The sequence below is a fragment of the Nuphar pumila genome, chromosome 2 (assembly GCF_984573655.1).
Source record: "Nuphar pumila chromosome 2, dmNupPumi1.hap1.1, whole genome shotgun sequence".
NCBI classification, from domain to species: Eukaryota; Viridiplantae; Streptophyta; class Magnoliopsida; order Nymphaeales; family Nymphaeaceae; genus Nuphar; species Nuphar pumila.
Genome location: NC_143250.1, coordinates 66,721,569 through 66,727,568, shown reverse-complemented (window position 1 = coordinate 66,727,568; position 6,000 = coordinate 66,721,569).

Here is a 6,000-nt window from a genome sequence, read left to right as displayed (position 1 = left end):
AAAAAAAAAAAAAACATAATAAATGTTAGATTTTAAGCAAATTTACTGATAGATGTCCCACCACTAATAACATTAACAAATTTTTTTTTTAAAGGCAAGCTGGGGTTAGGCAGACCCCACCAGTTATTATTCAACATACCATTGGGTTTTGAACCTGCAACGTTACCTCTAAGTCCAACGTTTACTTTTTGTTCTCAATTCCACCACAAAATCGCAGGAGTCATGGTTGTCATCCAAGCAAAACTTGATCTCCAACTATGTCACAATTATGGAAATATTGTAATTTTGTCACGATATTTTCATAGGCTGATACTATCTAAAAACAAGGATATTTTCAAAATACCTCTTTTTTTAGAATTATTGCATTTGTTATCTCGATGCTAACATGATACAAATAATTTTTAAAAATATTATTATATATATTGAAAAATCATAAAATTTTAATTCTTCACAAGATTTTCCTCACTGAGATTTTCCCGAGGATGACATTTTGGACATTGTTTCCAAGTTGTCCCGCATGGTTGATGACGATGCCATTACAATGTTGAGAATAGTCTTCAACCACTCAAATTACTTTTTTTTTTTTTTTTACTCGGAGAAACCGTTCCAGGCACAAAGACCTAGCCGCACTGGCGCAGCCTGCCCGTCTCTTTTTATGTCTGAGGGCTTACCCCTCGACTCCAGGGAGTCGCCAAGCTTCAACTTACGCAAGGAGATGGCACCCATAGGATTTGAACCTAGACTCTCTGTCTAGGGCCCATCCCACTAGGTCTAACCCCTTGGGTCTAACCCCTCAAATTACTTATCTATGAGGACCTTTATACTTAGAATGGAAATGAATGACCTTTTATATTTAGAAAATAAATACATGTCATGTCAGCAAAATAGTTGAGGAAAATAGTAGAAACTGTATCATAGATTCATGAGAAAAATTCCATTTTTCTTATAATGAGTATATATGCGGTAACAGAGTTTTCTAATGTGACCATAAGAGCTCCCCTCATCTTGTAGGGGCGACTTGTGAATGTCCTTAAGTTGACAGGACGTCACAAGTTTGAAACCCATGGGTAGCGTCCCTTATTGCAAGGTCAAAGCTGGGTGTACTTTTCGTTGGGCAGTTTACCTATTGGAGGTAATCTCCAATGTGCAGTTTTGGAGGCTTAAATTATCCCAAAAAAAAAAAAATGCTCTCTAATGTTAAGAGAGAGTTTGAATGCCTTGGATTTTGGATATGAAGATTGTATTACACAAACGGGGATCTCTAATCTTAAGATTTGAGATTCTATGATGGTCTTAGATACGTTTTATTGGGAAGGATATACTTGTACAAGTTAGCTTGTACTATCACTTATGGGGGTTTATTATGGGTATGTAGGGGTGGACTAGGGTTTGGGTACCCCCACATGAGATGGGTCAGTTTGGACTTTCACAACGCCTAACCTGGTCTAATTAGTAAACAGGTCAGTTATAGAGTGGGGTAAAATAGTTTCTTAGGGGGGCATTTGTTACACTCTCACTCAAGGAAAGCCTCTTTTCTTTGAAAGAGTAGCTTTGGAAAGAAAGTGCATATCCAAGGAGGGAGGTATGAACTCATTGATAAGAAAGCTTATTTTTTGTATCTATTAGGTGGGTCTCTTCCTATATTTTTCATAGACATGTTTGCTTTTAACTTTTGAATGAAAGAAACTCTATTTTCTCTTTACAGGAAAAGGCATGAAACAATCACCCTCTTAATGAAGCCTCAGCCCAGCCTGACCTGGTAACAATTGGGTTTCAAAGAGCTTGACCCAACATGAACCTGACACAATTTGATTGTTTCTTTGATGCAAATCGAATCCTCAATTCTTCCTATATAAGCAAATACTAAAATCAATATTCCAAATCAACTCTACCATCTACAAACATCCTTCATATATAACATATATAAATAAATGATGTTTTTCCTAAATCTAATCCAAGTACAAAAAAATGATCCAAATATAAAAGAGTCAAATGATAAAAATATATAAAATATAAATTACATTCAAAATAGATCCTTATAAACCCGAGTCTTTTGCTCGGCTTCTGCATCATCCTTGCTTAAAAATACTATTACCCAGACAATGGGATATACAACACCTTGTTTGGCAATAGAAAACAGGGAGCGTCGAACTGAAGCCTTAAACTAGATAGTTTCCAAAGTCAACACTAACGCAATATTTATTGGGAAACCTTTTCCAAACCTTGTTCCATGATCCACACTTTCCATAGGTTAGGTGGCACCCTTGGACCGTGATCCTTTATCTAAAGTTTCTTCTCATAGTTATTGCCACTAATTTAATTAATTAGAATTGGGTGGCTTAAAATAAGGGCCAAATGTCTTTTTTCTAACCTGCGGTGCAGTTAATCGCCTCAAGACCAAAGTTAGGTGTACTTGTTGGACATAACGGATTTGAGTCCAACCCATTGGATGACCCGGTTTGACTCCATTAGTGGGCCACATAATGGAGTGTTAGTAAGTGGGAGTTACACTTCTTCCCCCCATTATATAAGGGAGCTAGGCTGCCATGAAAATGATGAGAGATGCATAGTTATTAGCCTACCTCCTATACCACATAAGGTTTATAAATGGTCCTGCTCACCGTCAACCTTAGGCTTGGGCTCATCATGGCGTTGACCCGCTGAGGAGAATGCCAAACACCCACACTCGCACACCATGACGTCTTCAGGTACGCTTCTGTATTTGATTTTACAGATATGCCAACATTGGGTTATGGGCCCACAACGCACATTTCTACTGCATGTGTGTCCAGAGTTTTTTTGGCGTATTTGCGTGCTTGGGCCTGTTGGCCTTCATTGCGACTGTCATTGTGGGGCGGCGTAAGTTGCAGGTTGATGACGATAGTCACTATGAGGTGACTATTTTTTTTGACAGTCTATCGTCGTGAGGCGACTGCTAAAGATTGAGACTGTCGTTGTGGGGCAATAGTGTTTTTCGGCAAACAGTCGCCTGTAGGTGGCATCTGCTATTTTTTCTGGCAAAAAAAAATTTGTCGATTGTTTGTTGCCCAGATGGCATATGAAAGCCAGTGGTCGCCAGTGATTTTGTTGGTGCCACTGAATGCAGGTAGTGACAACAGACTGCAGTTGCCAGTCGCAGGCGACTGTCGCCGTGGGGCGACAACGTTTCCTGGCATCACATCCAAAAAAAAAATACAGTGGATCGCATTTTACCTGCACCGTCAGGTTACAGGATGGTCTGTCGGCATCGGGGTTGCCGCGGGATGTCGTCGGGGGGAGGAGGAGGAGAGTGCTTTTATCGTCCAGCGACAAGCAACATCTGAAATCCCCCTTTTTTATACCTGTGGTTGTCGGGCTGCAAGGGGTTTCGCCCGAAAGAGGGGTGTAGGTAGTTGTTAGTTGTCATCCTCATCGAAATTGTTGGATTCGCCGGGGGTCACCGCCTCTCCAGCTGCATCATCGACGATGTCCCCTGTCACCAGATGCGCCAATCAGGGATTTCAGAACCCTTTACCTTTCGTCGGTGAGGTTAGGAAAAGGGGATGATGGCCATCGAGTTCTTATCGGGATGCATCATCGGAGACTGTTGGTTATCGTCGTCATCGTCGTTTGCTTTTGGCTGGCCACCAGGGCCAGCAACCACTGGTCGTCGTTTTGGCGATGTGAGTAGTGGTCATTCAGTTTCTGAGCAACTGAATGCATTCAATTTCTCAGAAACCTAATGTGCGCCCTTTTTATTTAGGGATTTTTAATTCTGGGTAACCCGGGTTGGACCGGGCATTCTGACCTAGTGACAATCTTGATCCAAACCCATTTTAGGTGGATCGGGTGCACCAAAAATTTGGTTGTACTTTTTGTAATAGTATTTTTAAAAGATATTTTTCACTAAAAGATTTGGAAAATCGTCAACCAAAAATATAAAAACCGACTTTCCACAAATGTGGCGAGTACGGGTCGAATCCTCAAGGAATGAGAGAATATTCAAATTAAATCTAAAAATTCTAATTTATTAATATCATAAATGTTTTCAACTAAGTACAGAATAAAAAAATTAAGTAAAATAAATCCTAAAATAAGTTGATCATGCTTCTCCAGATTGTAGGGGCATTTTTGTTATTTCATACATTTGCATTCGCACTTTCAGAATGGATACACCTTTTGACCAGTCGTAAGCTTATCAACCTAAAACAACAGAGAATAAGAGTCAGTGATGAAAATACTACAATTAATGTCAAAATTACAATTAAGTCTAATTCTAAAATTTATTACTAAACTAAATTATAATTAAAATAAAAATAAACTAAAATGCAATATCTAATTAAATTAACTAATTAATTTAAATCTAACTAAGCTAACTACTACAAACACACTAACTAATATGCAGAAAAATAGGAAAAACTATCGAAAACTAACTAATTAACAAAATAATTGTTTTGCCCTCAATGAAATGCACGACTGACAGGTTTTCAAAAACAGAGAGTTTGAAAGCCCAAACGAAGTCCGAATCAGATGATTTTTGTTTTTTTGGATTCCTAACATGTGTAGAAGTTTGTCAGATATTATGGATCTCAAAAACTCATCTGAGAGCTTCGAATACAAGCATTTCAAAACCAATAAAATTCTGGAACAAACCTGTCCCAAAATTTAAAATCTCAAAAAACCCATTTTTGAAAAACGCTTTAAACCTCGACCAAATCAACTCTGATTGAGCTGATTTTTGGTCTGTAGGCAGTCAACACATCAATGAAGAGAATAAAATCGATTTTTCAGAAAAACTTTGAAAAGGTTTACATGAAATAATGACTGCCAAAAATAGCAAATTAGGGTTTCAAACTTTAATTCAAGTCAATTCAAAGGCATGTGATTCACGCACTATTGAACTTAGGCTTTTACAAAACAGACCTACTACCAAGCTAGATAACAGTAAATAAAAATTAAATAAACTAAAGAAATTAAATCTACAATTAAAACCTAAATTACTTTCTAGAACTACGAATTAAGTCTAAAACAACAAGTAAAACACTAAATGAACTACAATGATAATCTAATGCTAATGTAAGTAACTTAAGATAAGTAACTAACTTAACTTAAATTTATAACTAATTTAACTTAAAGCTAAGAAAAAAATTAAAACTAAATAATCTTACTTAGACAAATTAAAGCTACTTAAAATTAACTAAATCTAATTAGGGCACAGAGAGGGCGGTTTATGAATGGGATTGTGTTTAGATGCTCACGCCCCTAAGTGGGCCCCACTAAGGCTAATTATACTTACTTAAAACAAAAACTATCAATTTAAACTAAAGTTAAAGAAGCAATTCAACAAATGCTAAAATTAAATCATCTGAAAATAAAGAAAGGCATTTAAACTTAGAATTGAAAGAAAGACCTAAACGTCCAACTTAATTAACACTTTCCTAACTTAACACTCCTACACGAATTTGAGAAATCCTATTCACTAACCCTAATTAATACTAATCAAATAAAATATAAAAAAAAGTATAAAATTCAACTACCAAATCTAGCCTAAGAATGAAAAAATGGAAATTACACTAAGGCCTAATAACTAGACTTACTTAGAGCAATTCAATTAAAATCAGGAAATTTATGCTAAGCAATTCAAAAAGGATCTATTTTAAGACTAAAGAATGAAAACTAAATTAATCTAAGGGAAAGAAAACACTTCACTTGCCAACATAGCACCTCACGAATTTTAAAAATCTAATGCAAAATCAATGCTTACTAAAAATGAAATGTATAACTACCCTAATTACTAAGATGTATCTACCAAAGAAAGTTAAACTTCCTAAAAATTGAAACAAGGAATCATCATTTACTGACTAACCTATCACTTCAAAATGTAAATTTTATCTAAGACCAAAGGAAGCAACTAATTAAAGTTTCCTAAATTGCATCACATGAACTTCCTAAAACCCTAGCTAAAAGTCAAATTTTACTAAAAAAATAAAATACACTGCTTTATAGACCCACTTAATTAGG